This window comes from Saccopteryx leptura, chromosome 10 (assembly GCF_036850995.1).
Source record: "Saccopteryx leptura isolate mSacLep1 chromosome 10, mSacLep1_pri_phased_curated, whole genome shotgun sequence".
NCBI classification, from domain to species: Eukaryota; Metazoa; Chordata; class Mammalia; order Chiroptera; family Emballonuridae; genus Saccopteryx; species Saccopteryx leptura.
The window spans coordinates 48,151,213-48,168,130 of record NC_089512.1 but is presented as its reverse complement, the minus strand read 5'-3'; the positions used below and the strand labels follow the sequence as shown (position 1 = coordinate 48,168,130).

General features: G+C 36.4%; 1 protein-coding gene across 7 annotated transcripts in view; it reads left to right on the top strand.

Annotated features, from left to right (window-relative positions):
- The window catches only part of PPARG (peroxisome proliferator activated receptor gamma), a 154,047-nt gene that overhangs the window by 11,386 nt on the left and 125,743 nt on the right, over nt 1–16,918 (top strand). For 4 of the 7 annotated variants that reach the window (XM_066351153.1, XM_066351151.1, XM_066351152.1 and 1 more), the window contains exon 2: nt 13,805–13,878. The exons of the other annotated variants lie outside the window; for them this stretch is intronic. The gene's annotated coding sequence lies outside the window, so the exon portion shown is untranslated. The remainder of the gene's footprint in view (nt 1–13,804; nt 13,879–16,918) is intronic. 7 annotated transcript variants of the gene reach the window in all.

Sequence of the window (16,918 nt, the reverse complement as noted above, 5' to 3'; positions counted from 1 at the left end):
ATGTGGATATTACACATTTTATTTGGGATCATGGCTTATAATTTTTATGTACAAGTTTTGTATACCAGGCAAAATTGTTAATTCCTAACAGGAATGAATGTTGTACATGCACTGCATACCTTTCCTAATTCACAATCTGTAACACAGGGGACTGGGTGCATTTTAAGTACTTTTAAACTTGATTTGATTTTGAGAACAAATTTTGCTGTTTCAATATCACTTGTAAGAGATTCTCAGTGCTACTGTTCTCTACATTTTTAGGGAATTCCCTAAATTACTCTTTAAAATGTTAATTTCTATTTTATGTAACATTTTATCATACATAATGATATGAAATTATACCAGAAGACATTTCCATTTTGCTATTCTAAAGTGGCAAAATGGGATATGGAAAGGAAAAATATACTAATTATAGACTTCAGTATTCTGTGTTAGACCTTTCAGTTGTTCTGGTCAGAAGAACAGGTTTTAAATGACCTAAGGGCCAGAGCACTGTTTTACGTTCTTGTTTGGAGGCTTCCAATGAATGGCAACTGTAACAAATCCTGTTTAGTATTACTGCTGGAGAAAAGTTTACAGTAACGTACAATATGAAATGTTATTTAGACATATTACTCATGCATCAAATAAAACTAGTTCTCTTTCAAACATTTTTTTGAGTGTTAAAACAATCAAGTTTTGGCTTATTATCAATAATTTGCTTATAATATATAAAAAAGTAATTAATTGGCTAGTTCATATATGAATCACAAGTATTATCATAATTATTTAACAGTCTCCTTATACAAGGTAGATATGGGTTTATGAGCAACTTCAAATTAAAATACCAAAGAAACTAATTTACATATAAAAGCAAAGCAAAGAAACAAACCTTGTTTTTTTAATATGACCTTGTGACATCTCTGCACACCCACTTAAGGCAGACCTTCATCTGTGAATTTAGAACTAAGGTAGGAGTCTATTAACAAAAGATCAATGCAGGGAATTTGCACCGTCTCCACCCTTGAGCACCTTGCCATTATCCTCCTGCAGCCACACCTGTTCCTATCCTGCTAGGGTAGTGATTTTCAACCAGTGTGCCATGGCACACTAGTATGCCACAAGAATTTTTAAAACATGCAATACCTGACTATTTAGTCAGGAGCACTGACCTCTTCTCTCTTAGATAGTCAAGTTAAAAAATGACAACAGCCAACACAGCAAAAGCCGTCTAGTATGAATGCCTTGTCTTGAACCATAAATATTTAGGTCATATAATAGAGTCTTATTTTATTGGTCATGTTGCATAATAAGGTTGTGTCTGATCGGTTATTCTTGGTACCAGAAATCCTTATATACAAGTATGGGCACCTGATTTTTTAAAAAGTCACTTTGGAGCAAAAAAGGGTAGATAATAACTTTTTTTTTGGTTAATCAATCAAATAATACTTTTTTTTGTCATGTCAGCAAAAAATAAATTTTTTGGTGTGCTGCAGAATTTTAGTACAGTGGTACCTTGAGATACGAACAGACCAACATACAAGTTTTTTAAGATATGAGCTACGACTCGTTTTTTGTATTTTTGTTCGAGATCTGAGCAAAATTCCGAGATACGAGTTGGGATTCAGGATTCGGGAAGCTGCCGCTAGTTGGCGCATTGGCGCACGGGTTCAGTATCACGGTTTGATATAGGAGTTGACTTACGAGCTCAGTTACAGGACGAATTAAATTCGTATCTCAAGGTACCACTGTAATTAGTTTATGTGAGCCACAAGATGAAAAAGGTTGAAATCACTATGCTAGGACAAGCACAATATCAAGAGAGAGAAGCAAAGTGGTAGACAGGATAGAGCAAGATAGAAGGAAGGATAGAAAACTGGAAGGACTTTGAAGCTCTCATTGATGATCCAGACTTCACTTCCCTTAACTTACTCTTCATTCATATATGGCCACACACTGTAAATTGCACACATGTCAAGTAGATTCTAGACACCAAAGCTCCTAGAACTAGGAGTTTATAGTCTACATGAATCAAAAAGAGGTAAAGTTAATTGTTGTAATGTAATCAACAGTTCGACGTAGTACTGTATATGATTAAGGACTAAAATAAGTAAGGCAGAAAACAAATGCTACAGAAACTTAGAGTATGGCAAGATCAGTGAGGCATGGAGAGTATACCCAGGAAAAACCTTGCAGAGAAGGGGAGCAGCTGAACTCGATTTCAAAAGTTCAGAGATTGACAGAGCAACCTCTTAAAAAAAAAATCACTAAAAAATATCCAGAAAAAGAAACAAAGGAGGGAATCAAGGTAAGATTCTATTAATATGAAATATCCAGAAAAGGTAAATCCAAAGAGATATAAATCATATTAGTGGTTGCCAGGGCTGGGAAAGGGGGAGGAAGACTGACTGCTTAACGGGCACAGGATTTCCTTTTGAGGTGATTACAATGTGTTGGAACTAGATATAGGTGATGTTGAACAGCTTTAAGAATATACTAAATGCCACTGACTTGTATGCTTAAAAATAGTCAATTTTATGGTCTGTGAATTTTACCTCAAAAAAGAAAAAATTCAGGGCTTGAGATAGCTGAAGAGGAGGGGAAAAGACTATCCAGTGTGAGAAAACAAAGCCTGGACTAATGAATAAGCATGGATTTGGGGAGGGAGGAGAACTTTGCAGAGATCAACCCATTTGACGTGGAGAATACATGTGTGTGAGTTAGTGAGAAATATGAGTGGAGATGTAGATTTTAGGTAAGATGAGAAAGGGTCTGGAATGCAGACAAAGCTGTGTGGATTTTATCTTATAAGGAGTGGTGAGATTCCAGGTCTTGAGAAGAGGAGTGAGGTGATTTAGTTAGAAGATTAATCTGGCAGTAATGTACAGGGAAAGCAGTTAGGAGGCTATCGTAAAATCCAGACATAGTGTGAGGAAGGCCAGTAGGAATGAAGAGAAAGGAAAATGTAAGACCTATTCTTTTTTTAATATTTTTTTAGAAAATTAATGAGGTGACATTGATCAATAAGAGTACATAGGTTTCAGGTGAAATTTTCTATAGCATTTGAACTATTGATTGTGTTGTGTGTCCATCACCCAAAGTCAAATTATTTTCTGTCACTGTATATTTGTCCCTCTTTACTCCTCTGTCCCCTAACCCCCTCTCCCTGGTAACCATTTCACTTTTATCTATGTCCATGAGTCTCAGTTTTATATCCTACCTATTCTAAAGCAATGATTGATACTCCAACTAGGGTCTATCGACTGATGCTGCTCACAAACTCTTAGTTACTGACTTGACACAAGGTAAGTACAAATTTGACAATAAGCATTTAGAAATGTTTATACTGTCAAGACATGCAAGCATATAAATTTACATTTTTGTATTATAAAAGTATCCACATGGATTGAAAAGAAAAGAATAATTTCTTGGCTGATGCCACTAGAGTCTCAGCCTACTGATTCATAGATGCATAAATACATTTCTTATAAAACTTTAAAAAATGGAAAATAATTTTTTCACCCCAGAGTTAGAGCATCACTGCCTTAAAGGATACATTGACTAGCCTGACCAGGTGGTGGCACAGTGGGTAGAGTGTTGGCCTGGGATGCTGAAGACCCAGGTTTGAAACCCCAAGATTGCTGGCTTGAGCATGGCTTACCAGGGGTCGTCAACTTGAGCGTGGGATCATAGACATGACCCCATGGTTGCTCGCTTGAACCCAAAGGTCTGTGGTTTGAAGCCCAAGGTCACTGGACTCTAGCTGAGCCAGTGACCCCACCCCCCACCCGGTCAAGGCACATATGAAAAAGCAGTCAATGAACAACTAAGGTGCCACAACAAAGAATTGATGCTTCTCATCTCTGTCGCTTTCTGTCTGTCTGTCCTTATCTGTCCCTGTCTCTCTCTCTCTCTCTCTCTCTCTCTCTCTCGCTTAAAAAAAAAAAAGGATACATTGACTAGACTTAGTGAGTGAGTCATTAAGTGGGCAGTCATTATTTTTATGGTACCCTTACTACATATGTGCCACATATTGTGCTGGCCACCAGGACAACAGCAGTATGTAAGACAGACCAATCTCTTCCCGTGTCATAGACATGCCTTTATCAAAGTATTGCTAGATATTAAAAAAGGAGGCATATTTCAGCTCAGTGTAAAGAAAGAATTCAATAACTACAGTTGTCCAACAGTGGGAAAGTGAGTGCTTCATTAGTAGACATATTTATGCCAGAGTCTGACCATTTATAAGAAATCTTGCTTTGGTAGGAGAAACAAACTAGGTGATTCAAAAGGTCCTTCCAACTCAAAGGTGCTGTGATTCTCTATTCTATATTAGCACAGTAGAACATATTTCACAATTGATTGTATTAGAACACCAATACATACTAAGTGGCCATTTTCATCTGTACTTGAAAATACATTTTTCTAAATTTGAATGTAAATTCTATTTTAAACATTTTTACAGTTTCACAGTTCTTTTTAAAGAAGTAAATTCCTCTCCCATGTGGTATTTTTCACAAGTAATGCAAATTTCTGCAGAAGTGAGTTACGTAAATCACAGTCACATTGCTGATCTTTAAAGTCATTTGTCTTGCTCTTGTGATGTAATGTCATGGTTGGTCAAGACCAGGCATGACTACCCATTTTGAGAATGTCTTTGTGATTTCATTTTGATGTCGGTGAAAGTTCAAATAACTTTTATTATTCAACTTATTTGACTTAGTGATTGCAGGCTTCAAGCTTATTGTCAACATTTAGCAGCTACAATTATCACAGATTAATTGCACTTTGGAAGATCTGGAGAACTTAGACTCCCAAAAGAGTGATAGCCTTACTGTTTTGGGAGGGAATTCTTAAATAAGGTACATTATTTTCATAAGGATTCTGAAAAAGGTATGGTATCAGGTAAAGAAAAAGGTTAGCTAAAGAAAACAATTTTTCACTTTAAATCTAGTAGAATATTTTGTTAAAACAGCCCATTTCCATTATGTATTATTTTTAAAAAGCTTATACTTTTTATTAGAATATGTGTAAAATTTTGAATTGTGCCTAAAACAGTGCCTGGTATATAGTAGGTATTCAATAAGTAGTCACTGAATATTCATCAGTGATTGTGGGATGATGGTGGACAAAGCCTTTCAAATAGAAAAATAGTATGAGCAGAGGCACAGAAGTAGGGGAAATGTGAGTTTAGAGAAAAGCAAAAATAGTTTCCTGAAAGTAGCATGTATGTGTAATTACCAATTACACATAACTTTTTGGCTAATTTTAGCGGCTTATTAATTTCTGCACAATATTTAAAATATTAATGGCTCTGATTCTTATATTCATAGAATAGATAGGCTTAAATATCAAAAATTAACTCTGACTAATCTGGATTTCTGAGCCTCTCCTCTCCTCTCTACCTTCTTCCTTCCTTTCTTCTTCCCTCCTTCCTTCTTCCCTCCTTCCTCCCCTACCACCCTTTATTTTGCTATAGTTCTTTATTTTGTTCGTTTGTTTTTGTTTTTGTATTTTTCTGAAGCGATAAGCGGAGAGGCAGATAGACAGACTCCCACATGCGCCCCACCAGGATCCACCTGGCAAGCCCACTGGGGGACAATGCTCTGCCCATCTGGGGCATTGCTCCAGTGCAACCAGCACTATTCTAGCACCTGAGGTGGAGGCAATGGAGCCATCCTCAGCGCCCGGGCCAACTTTGCTCCAATGGAGCCTTGGCTGCGGGAGGAGAAGAGAGAGACAGAGAGGAAGGAGAGGGGGAGGGGTGGAGAAGCAGATGGGCGCTTCTCCTGTGTGCCCTGGCTGGAATCAAACCTGGGACTTCCACATGCTGGGTCGATGCTCTACCACTGAGCCAACTGGCCAGGGCCTCTAGCTCTAGTTCTTATTCTGTCCCTTTCCCACTTTTTTTTCATTCCTGGTGTTTCCCATATTCAAGTCCCTTTTTTAAAATTCTTTTTCTGTCTCTGTTTCTGTCCCTGTGATGTCTCTCTTCATTTTTGTTCTGTAATTTCCAGCATCTTTCTCTTTGGTTAGGTCTCTAAGTATAATATAGAAATGAAATAAAAATTATCTGCTAATCAAATGATGAAGTAAGGATTTTTTTTGTAGAGATATAATTGACACATAAAATTGGAACATATTTAAAGTGTTGTGGTGATTTGATATATGTATACATTGTGAAAAAATTCCCTCCATCTAGTTAATTAACACATCCATCCCCTCACATATATATCTTTTTGTGTGTGTGTGAGAACATTTAAGTTCTACTCAGCAAATTTAAGTTATACAATACAGTGTTATCAATTACAGTCATCATCTCTTACATTAGGAATTTTTTTTATTAGGAAGGCTTTTATTCTGAATTTATGCTGCTCTTTCTGAGAATCAAGAAAATTGGTTATAACTTATAAATGGATTTTGATTGATTTTTTAAAAAAATTATTAAATCACTAACCTTCAAATTAGGAGAAGGGGGATCAGTAGACCATAATTCATGAATCCTGATAAAGCATAATGGCTTATTGAAATAATTCCTACTTGTCTTTAATATCCTTAGTTTCTACCCGCCCCCCCCCCCCAAACAGCAGATCTGAACACAGTCCTTTAGCATCTAATTACACCTTTAGATATGCAGTTACACAAGAGCTGGAATATTTGTCCATTTTGTCATTCTTTATCCCCAGTGCCTAGAACATTACTAACAAATATCAGATGCTCAACAAATAATTGTTGCTTTTTAGTTTAACTCTGCAAACACATTTTACTTGCTAATCCTAAATAGCTATCATGACTCTTTAGAGTAACATTAATCATTAGGATAACTTAGTTTATGATGGATTTATAAATATAATCATATGATTTCATATTTAGAGAATGCTTTCCTTTCATTCAGTCTACCCTTTAGTCTTAGCCAAAATGTCATTTAACTATCTTTCTAAAGTATTCTTCTTTAGTTATATCAAGCACCAAAAAAGTAATCTAGCTATTGATAGTAATAGTTAATACATATTTATTGAGCATTTATTCTGTATCAGAATCTACTTTAAGCACATTACATACATTATCTCATTTTATCCTCCTAACAACCATATAAGTATACTATTACCTCTATTTTGCAGGTGAAAAAACAAGCACAAACAGATAAAAAAATAAGCTGCCAAGTGATAAAACTAAGATTTGAACCCAAGCTACCTGAGCCTGGTATCCTGTGTCACACTCTTTTACAAGAATGTAAACTAAGGTGCCACAACTATGAGTTGATGCTTCTCATCTCTCTCCCTGCCTTTCTGTCCCTCTCTTTCTCTCAAACAAAATAAAACAACACCTAATTTTCCAGTATTTAACTTGCCAGAAAATGAGATGTTTACACCACACCACCATTCCATACTTAACAATTAGATCTACACAAGAATAACAGTATTCAGGTATAACCATGGATTAGATCTAAACTTTTAGTTTTTCTGGTTCACTGCAGTTCAGTTCATGTATCTTGTAAGTGGTGAGTAACTTGAAAGTTCTTATTTTTGTTACTTTTGACAAGATCAGTAACTACATTATCATTTAAAACCAACCACTGTGAAGAGATTCTTTATTTGTATTCTTTTTTCTTAAATTACTCTTAAACTAAATAAAGTCATTTTATTTTGTCATCCCAGAATACAGAGGTCAATTTAATAGCAGATTTTGTATGACCATTGTAAAAAGCTAGGGAAGGCTATAATTGGTCCATTTTGAGTCTGGTCTCTAATGGAATCACTCAGCAATTTGGGGGAGAGGAAGGCAGTGGCAGAACCATGCATTTAGTTTGATGGGATAAAAATTAGTCACTTGGGAGTGTTCATATACTTTCACTTTATCCCAGTCTACCAAAGAGAATTATTTTCATTTGACAGTGTTAACACCCCTTTTCCCTACCTTTAGAAAAGTTGGTATTCCAAGGGCAGTTGCTAGATTTTTGTGATGAAGTATTAGAGAATGAGTGGAAAGGAACTGGGCATGAAAAGCTAGAGGAGATTTAAGTTCATCTACATAATGAAGTGCTGGAGAGGAAGAGAGATTATGAAATTACTGTGCTGAGAATGGAGAAAGTATTTAGTTGGGAGGGCTTTTGGTGAAGGATACACTTTGGAGATTATGATGTGTGGAAAACTAAATCAAAGAGAAGGAGGAAATATGGAAGGAAAAGAGGGAAAGGAAGGGTTGCTTGTAGTTATGAATTGGATCTCCTTTAATGTATTCTGAATGACTGGAGTAGAAAACAGAATTTCTTTTAATCTTGCAGGGAACAAGGATGAGTGTTCCAATTATGTAGTAGATTGTACTTCTTCAGAGGAAGAATTCAGTATGGGTGATGTTGAATTTGAGGTTCCTGAAGAATCCAGAAAGGGGTGTTCAAAAGAAAGTTTGAAATAGAGATTTAGAACTCTTGAGAGAAGAGTTGGTTAGAGATGAAGATTTGAGAGCTACTATCAAGTAGATGTGTTGTTTATGGGTAATAGTGAGACCAAGAAGGAACTTGCAAAACATGAAATAGAAGATCTCAGAAAGAAGAGGTACCAAGAAAAGAGACAAAAATAGAAGTCCTATGGTAGGATAAGAATTCAGAGAAACTGGTCTCTGGGAAGCTAAGGGAGGAAATGGTTTTAATAGTAGAAGATAGACAAAAAGTCAGGTGCTGCAGAGGCAGACAGTGGTGTGTTCGAGCCAGCTCAGACCAGCTTTATGGAAATCTATTGAAAAATCCTCAGGATTTTTGTGAGCTGATTGTTATCCACAGCCATTACTAAAAATTAAATTGCATATACTTTCAATTTAACAAGTAATATTAAAAAAAAAAGGTAATAAACACACCAACTACATAATTCCTAATTATTTTACCCTGTTGAGGTGTTCCTGTTGATTGTATCTAAGTGGTAGAAATACCTGGACACTTTTGTGTGTTACTACTGCACAAGCTCTTCCCCACTCTGCTCGCAGTGACATCACACTGGTAACCTGAAGTCAGTTATGGTGGGAGTATTGACACCACAGATTTAGGCATACACTACAAATCAGAGTATTTTTCTCTGCAAGGAGAACCATTGTTAAACATTTACCAGCGCACAATTGGGTAAATAGAATGAAAATCAAGGAAAGTCTGAAGGCTTTAGCAAAAAGGAGATAAATTGTTGCTTTTGCTTGAGTTTCAGTAGAAAGTTCGATGACAAGTCACAGAGAATGGATTAGGAAGTGAAATAATGGAAAGTGAAGAAACATGTATAAATAAGTTTAAGAAGTGAATGAAACAGTTAAGCAGATTGTTATTGTTGATACTGTTTTAAATTTAGAGTTTACAGGCTGTATACAATGTTAATGTACTTTTTCAATCTCCAAAAATGAACAACACATACAAATAGACTTTATAGTGGGAACTTTTTTGTTGGAAAATCTTAAGGAATTATCTATAGAACACATTTGGGGAAATGCTACTATATTATTTCATAAGTTAAAAATAAATATTCTTGTTATTAAAGTTTCTTAGTTTTTTAAAGGAACATTGTCAAGACTGGATGTTGAATTTTGAGGGTTATTTTGCATTTTTTTAGATAATCAGATATTTTCTTTTAAATATTAGAAGTAGAGCGTTGGCCTGCCATGTGAAGTCCCAGGTTCGATTCCCAGTCAGGGCACACAGGGGAAGTGCCCCATCTGCTTCTCCACCTTTCTCTTTCTATCTCTTCCTCTCCCACAGACAAGGCTCCGTTGGAGCAAGGTTGGCCCAGGCACTGAGGATGGCTCCATGCCCTCCACCTCAGGTGCTAGAATGGCTCTGGTTGCAAAGGAGCAATGCCCCAGATGGGCAGAGCATCACCCCGTAGTGGGCATGTTGGGTGGATCCTGGTTGGGCGCATGTGGGAGTCTGTCTCTCTGCCTCCCCGCTTCTCAATTCAGAAAAAAAAAATTTTTTTAAATATTTGACCTAGTGCTCTGATACATTATTTTAATCAGTTTTCTAATATTAAATTGGCTTTTCCTTTCTGAGATAAATCTAACTTTATTTTGGTGGTTTATTATTTCAGTATACTGTTGAATTTGTTGGCTAGCATTTTATTTAAAAAAAAAATTTTTTTCTGTATTTTTCTGAAGCCGGAAATGGGGAGAGACAGTCAGACAGACTCCCGCATGCGCCCGACCGGGATCCACCCAGCACGCCCACCAGAGGCGACGCTCTGCCCACCAGGGGGTGATGCTCTGCCCCTCCGGGGCATCGCTCTGTTGCGACCAGAGCCACTCTAGCGCCTGCGGCAGAGGCCGAGGAGCCATCCCCAGCACCTGGGCCATCTTTGCTCCAGTGGAGCCTCAGCTGCGGGAGGGGAAGAGAGAGACAGAGAGGAAGGAGAGGGAGAGGGGTGGAGAAGCAGATGGGCGCTTCTCCTGTGTGCCCTGGCCGGGAATCGAACCCGGACTTCTGCAGGCCAGGCCGACGCTCTACCATTGAGCCAACCGGCCAGGGCTTATTTAAAATTTTAACTTAATACTAAGATGTGGTATTGATATTTTCTCTTTGTTCTTGTTAGTTTTTAATATCAATATTATATTACTTTTAAAAAATTAATTTGGTCACTGTATGTTTTTTTTCTATTTAGAAACAGTTTGTATAACAAGAAAATGATCTCTTCCTTGAAAATTTGGACAAAAATTATAAAATTATCTAGGCCCAGAGCTTTCAGGGCAAGTAATTCTTTGATAAGTTTTCAGTTGGTCCATTATTAATTTCTTTCATCAACTTTCACCATTTATATTGTTTCAGACAAAGTAATCTGAGTAAACTGCCCTTTTGCTGCATTATTATCTGCTTAGATTCTGGTGAAAATCCTTTTCAGATATAAAAATGTTAGATGAGGCCTGACCTGTGGTGGCGCAGTGGATAAAGCGTCGACCTGGAAATGCTGAGGTTGCCGGTTCGAAACCCTGGGCTTGCCTGGTCAAGGCACATATGGGAGTTGATGCTTCTAGCTCCTCCCCCCTTCTCTCTCTCTGTCTCTCTCTCCTCTCTAAAAATGAATAAATAAATAAAAACATTAAAAAAAAGTTAGATGAGTAGTTAATAAACAGCCTTTGTCTAATGTGGGTTATGCTGAAATGTAAGGGGCGCATCTGCTATCTTCACAGCCGCATTCTCTGACTTACAGGCATGAATAGAGGGGCTTATAATCTAATGAATATAAACCAATCTGAATTTAACTGACCAGATGGAGAACATGAAAAACTATAATCCTTGATATGTATTGCCCCCAGAATGGACCTTGTTTCTGCCCTGTATGAAAATAAATATTGTATTTTATAATATAATTTTATAGTATTTTATTTATAAAATAAGTAATATAATTTATATTAATAGTTATATAATTAATAATGTAAATTATAATATAATTACAATTAGAACATATAATTATATATTAATATAAGAAATAAACTTTATAGTATTTATGTATAAAATAGAATATATCTGGAATAAAACATATATAAATGTAATGTAAATTGATAAAGTATACAACATATATCATATAAAATATACTAATAAAATTTATGTCTGGAAACTATACCTTCTAGGGTACAATGCAATAATACTGAACGGATACAGAAAGGCGATTACAGATCTTAGTCATGGGGGAGAGTTTGGGGAAAGGTTATGGAATTCTGCCTGCCTCTGAAAGTCGCAGGAGCCAGCCAGTTTTCTGTTTGATTCAACTCAGGGCTACAAGCTAGGAATAGAAGTTTCCAAAAATCTTTACTTTCTTTCTTCTTTCAGTGCATCTTAATGAATTCATATGTATTTCAAAGGGAAATTGAGATGAGTTTTAAGAAAAGATATTATAATAATATTAACTTGGAGTCGGCATTCTTTAATTTTTCAGGTAGAGATTTTGTTCAACTTTTTCTTTATTGATATTCTTTCCTATTGTTTTCACATGTTTAAGCCCTTTTAAGTGGACTTATATGTAAAAAAAAAGTCAAAGTTGTAATTCATTATAGTTAAAGTTGTTTCTCATGTGTTATTCATGTTATATACAGTGTGTCTGTAAAGTCATGGTACACTTTTCATTGGTCACAGGAAAGCAACAAAAGACTATAGAAATGTGAAATCTGCACCAAATAAAAGGAAAACTCTCCCAGTTTCATACCTATTCAGTGCAGTTCGATGTGGGCTCATGCACAGATTTTTTAGGGCTCCGTAGGTAGCTATCCTGTATAGCTTCTACAGACTCGTCACTGACTGATGGCCTACCAGAACAGGGTTTCTCCACTAAACTGCCAGTTTCCTTCAACTGCTTATCGGACCGAGTAATGTTATTCCTATGTGGTGACGCTTTGTTATAAATGCGCCGATATTTATGTTGCACTTTGGTCATGGATTCAAGCTTAGCGAGCCACAGAACACACTGAACTTTCCTCTGTACCGTCCACATCTTGACTGGCATGGCCGTGGGCTGCTCCACTGTATACACAGTGTTACATCATCATCTGCGCATGCGCACATGCTGCCACATCATCCTACAGAAACTGGGAGGGTTTTCCTTTTATTTGGTGCAGATTTCACATTTCTATTGTCTTTTGTTGCTTTCCTGTGACCGGTCAAAAGTGCACCATGACTTTACGGACACACAGTATAATGAACAGGTTTGGTGTGGATACTGCTTTGGTTTGACAACAAAGTAGAGAATGCTTATATACATATAATTGCTATGATCCAGGTCAGCTGTTAGAAAACAAACCATACAGGTTTAAAACACTGACAAATTAGCTCTCTTTAGAAAAATATACCCCATTCTGGAAACAAATTGTTACTTTATTATTGATATTGAGTCTACATGAAGAGATTTTAAATTTCCAAGCAAAAGTACTAAACAATGCTAGAGAAACAAATAATCAAAATACATTTGCTTTAGTCTATATTCTTTCATATTAGAAATACAAACTGAGAAAACATTTTATATTTATGATCCACTACTTTTATGTCATGCATGGATAACAAAATAATTTTTTCAAGTTCCAATTGGAGAGGTAAGAATTAAAAAAGAAAAAATTTTGGAATTTTTTGTAAGTTAGACTGTGCACAACACTGAGTCTGGATATTGGGTCTATTAAGGCCCTGATGATAAGGCTTTTGGCAGTAGGTGCGATTTTGTCTTAAGGGAATGTAGAGTTATTCTAGGATCCCTGAGCCCTTCATAATAGCCAAGGATATGTCTCCTAAGACCTTTGCCACTTTTACTTAGATAATGTGCTCTCTGGATTTTCCTATTAAAAATCAGCTTCACATGGAATGTGCTACATCCATTGTCCCTAAGTGGTTGTGACATATAACTGTACTTTACCTTGGGCTTAACAGCCATGCACCATCTAAAATGAGGTTATAGTTTAATAAATGTCATCTTTGGCTGTGTATAACTTCTATCAAACATCTATCTTTTGAGGTTATTAATCCTTTTAAGATGTTTTTCTTAAGTCTACACAATAATGTAGGTGTCATTATTCATATGATGTAAAAGATAGATGAGATAAAGGACCTCAACACATGATCAATGACAGAACTAAGGAAGGTGAAATGGATTTAATACATGTCTCTCTAGAAGATTCTATAGCCCTGTATGATTTATGAGTCAGTTAGTAGCCTGTTGGTTACTTCTAGAGAATACAAAACCAAGTCAGAGAAAGCAAACATTCAGAATAAAATCCAACAAAAAAATTATTTGTGCTTGTACACTTAGGCAGCCTTGGTTGTCTAAGAATTTTGAATATATGTGTGTATTAAAAGTCTTCTTTCTTTTTAATTATTTAGATTTGAAAAAAGCCAATTCTAAACCACAGATACACAAGAAGGCCATTTTCTCACACAAGAATCACCCTTGAACGGTAGGTAAATGCAGAATTTATTATACTAAATGTTTTATAAAGTATCTTTTTTTTAAAAGAACATGCAAATTCTTCATAGTATTTTATTGTATAATTGCTTAAGAGAGCTTTTATTTTGACTATCAGAAATAGTTTCTACTGTATAATTTACCAATCAGTTGAGGGAGAACATAGTAATGTATTTGTTTAAGACAAAACAAAGATAGGAAAGTGACCCAGAAGTTGATAACTCATATCCTTAGAAATAAGGCTCAAATACAAGAATGTTATTTTAGGTTCCTATGATACTTATAGTTAAATAGAGATAAAAATTAAAATATTTTGCCTGGTTCCCTGTAGGCCATGAAACCATGATTCCTGGTCACAAAAGAGAAAGTAGCTTTAATATCCAATACTCATGTTCCAGCTCACAGTGGCCAAAGCTGGAATAATTTGAACAATAAAATAAATATCGTATTGAATTATGGCCCCCTATATATAATATATATACATAATTCCATACTGATATAAATAAATGCTGAATAAGTAAACATATGGAAAGAATTTAAATTAGTAAATTTACAAGGAATGAGAGAAATAAAAAATTTCCATTGACCCTGGCTGGTGGCTCAGTGGATAGAACATCAGCCCAGCGTATGGACATCCTGGGTTCGATTCCCAGTCAGGGCACATAGGAGAAGTGACTATCTGCTTCTCTCTCCCCCTTCCACTTTGCCTTCCACTTCCCCTCCCACAGCCAGTGACTCTATTGGTTCAGGTATGGCCCCACGAGCTGAAGATAACTCCATTGGGCTGAACCCATCAATCTCAAGCACTAAAAATAGCTCGGTACTTGAGCATCGGCCCCAGATGGAGTTGCTGGGTGGATCCCAGTGGGAGCACATGTGGGAGTCTGCCACATTATCTCTCCTCCTCTCACCTAAAGAAGAAAAGGAAAGAAAAGAAACTTGCCATTAAAGAGCCAAGTGATAATTGCTGCAGGCAAGATAAACACTAAAATTGGTTAAAGTGTAAGGAGAAGCAGAATATGTACATAATTTTGAAGCATCTCCCCTCCAAGTATTTATTAATTGCAAAGGAGAAAATAGTATCTTTACAGTAGAGAATCCTGACAGACACTACCTTAACCAAGTGATCAAGGTTAATATCAGCAATAATAAGACATATTGGGGATTCATATATCCCACCTGATAAATTGTTCTGAAAAGGACACAGCATGCCTTTAGTATTCTTCCAAAAATTCATAACCTTAATTGAATCATGAGTACTTTACAAACCTAAATAGAGAGACATTCTACAAAACTAGCATTTTCAACAGTGTCAGGGGCATAAAAGACAAAGACAGAAGAACTATACATTAAATATGTGCACTGTTTCATATATCACTTACACCTCAATAAACCTGTTAAAAAAATTAAAAAGACTGAAGAACTACCACAGATTTGAAGGAGAATAAGGAAAAGTGGCAAAAAATGTGATGTGGAATCCTGGATTGGATCCTGGAACTGAGAAAAAACATTAGTGGGAAAAACTAATGAAATCTAAGTAAAGTAGCTTATAGTATTGTGCCAGTGTTCATTTATTAGTTTTGATCACTGTTCTATGGTTGTAATTATGTAATGTAACAGTAGGGGAAGTTAGGTGAAGGGTACATAGGAACTCTCTCTACTATTTTTGCAACTTTTGTGTAAACCTCAAATTATCTCAAAATAAAAAGGTCTTTAAAAGTAATATTGGAGACACTAAATAATAATTTTTAAATTAGATTTTCACTGATTTATACAGTGAATTCTTGTTTGTTGCATACCTTAGAACAGAGAGAAGCAGGGGCAATGTTTACATCAAGGGTACCATCTGAGCTGTGTTTCTTAATCCTCTGCAGACACACTGCCATCCTTACCACCGCACGTTTGAATTTAGCCAGGTACTTCTGGTCCCCTGGAAGACCTGTGAGTGGGAAGATTCCACAAGGCTCTGCCTCCTCAGGAACTACCTTTTAGCAGACTGTTTAGCTCATGACAGTCACTGTCTGATTTGAATGTTCAAACCAAAACTATGAAAGTATTTAGATCATTAATCATCTCTTGGCCCACCAGTCCTCATTAACCAAGACAACATTTGAACACGAACTTAGAATTAATAGTCTTATATTTAAATAGTGAAGGTGGAACAGTATCATATTATTTTTAGGTAAAATGTCTGGGAATTCAGGGAATACAAGTAGTACTAAGGGAACTTTGATTCTTTTTTTTTTTTTTTGTCAGAGACAGAGAGGGAGTCAGAGAGAGGAACAGATAGGGACAGACAGACAGGAAGAGATAAGAAACATCAATTCTTCACTCTAGCACCTTACTTGTTCATTGATCGCTTTCTCATATGTGCCTGACCAAGGGGCTACAGCAGACCGAGTGACCCCTTGCTCAAATCAGCAACTTTGGGTTCAAGACAGCAACTTTGGGGTCAAGCCAACGACCCTGTGCTCAAGCTGGTGAGCCCACGCAACCGGCCAGCAACCTCGGGGCTTCGAACCTGGGACCTCTGCATCCCAGTCCAATGCTCTATCCACTGAGCCACTGTCTGGTCAGGCAGGAACTTTGATTCTTAAAGGAAATAAAAAACAGCATTAAGTTTGCTTAGAAAATCAGTTTAAGTTTAGAAAACCCTAAAGCCGCTTCAAATCAAAAGATCAAGCTTTTGAAAGATGAAGTAAGGGGTAGGTATGTATTTTGGCATCTGAAAATTAGTATTTGGTCTGAATTTAGGTGTTTGGGCATGAAAAATGAAATGCTAAGTATTATGAATTATTCCCTAAATTTTTTTGCTGGTAACTCTCTTGAGTGTTTAACTAATTTACTAAATTACACTATTTCACAGATTTCAGGTAAAACAAAAATAACAGAAGTTGTACCTAGAGTATAGTCAAATTCATAGAGACAGAAAGTAGAATGGTGGTTTCCAGGGGCTGAGTGGGGAGGGTAGAGAGGAGAAGGGGAATGAGGAGTTAGTGTTAATGAATATAGTTTCAGTTTGGGAACATGAA